General features: G+C 62.8%; 1 protein-coding gene across 1 annotated transcript in view; it reads right to left on the bottom strand.

Annotated features, from left to right (window-relative positions):
* Positions 1-898, bottom strand: part of LOC113210959 (snake venom 5'-nucleotidase-like) — a 20,694-nt gene extending 19,796 nt beyond the window's left edge. Inside the window, 1 exon segment of the mRNA XM_026429170.2 lies at positions 526-898. The gene's annotated coding sequence lies outside the window, so the exon portion shown is untranslated.

Raw genomic sequence — 898 nt, 5'->3', positions numbered from 1 at the left:
CGTCTCGCTGACGCGGCGAGAGAGCAAACGTGGACGTAAACCGGGAGGGGCGCTAAGTACGCGAGCAAACTTCTTCACTCGCCCCTCCACTCCTTATTTCAACCCCCCGGCGGCGGCTCTCCTCTTGCTGCCACTGCTGCTTGAGCCGCGCGCACTCCTGGAAGGGACAGCAGAAGGGACAATTTCCTCCCCCACGCGGCGGGACGCGACGGGGCCGGCGGAAATGGCCTCCCAAATTGCATGATCCGCGATATCCCAACGCAGCAGCCCGAAAACGGAACGCGGGGCTCGAAATTGGCTTTGTCTTCGAGCAGAAGGCGTATTTATGCCAATCCATTTTTTCGCCATCTACTTTAGAAATTAAAACAACACTCTCTCTAATTTTCTAAAACAGTTTGGAAACAGAAAACAGTAATGAAGAAGCAATAAGGCATGAGGGGGCGCGAAGGAGGCAAGGGAACAAGTATAAAAGGTTCGCGGGGCGGCTGTGGCAGTCGCACACTCGACTGAGAGTAGTGTACTCACCGGCCTGAGCGCCGACCACCGGACACCCCTGTCAGCCCGGCCCACGGGCGGCGGGGGCGGCTCTCGGGGCTGTACTCTGCGGCGGCGGGCGGGCTCGTCGGCCGGGCAAGGGGTCGGGTTCGGTGTAGGCCACTGCCACTGTGCCGCGGCCTCGGTGCGACAGCAGCACGGCTGGCCTGGCCGGAAGGGAAGGTCACTCGGCCGCCTGTCCGCCTGACTCGGCAGCAGGGACGGACGGACAGCGGGACGGACAGCGGGAAGAGCTCCACCGCCTGGCCGATCCGCGGCGGGGCTGGGTCGTCTGCTGACAGCGGGGGGCACCACGCTTGTCTGGGCACGACACACTGCAAGATACTAAAGAGCGCGGTGGGCC

This window comes from Frankliniella occidentalis, unplaced genomic scaffold (genome assembly GCF_000697945.3).
Source record: "Frankliniella occidentalis isolate FOCC.00 unplaced genomic scaffold, Focc_3.1 Scaffold53, whole genome shotgun sequence".
Taxonomy (NCBI): domain Eukaryota; kingdom Metazoa; phylum Arthropoda; class Insecta; order Thysanoptera; family Thripidae; genus Frankliniella; species Frankliniella occidentalis.
Note: the sequence above shows the minus strand (reverse complement) of the source record. Positions and strands in the feature narration are given on the sequence as shown.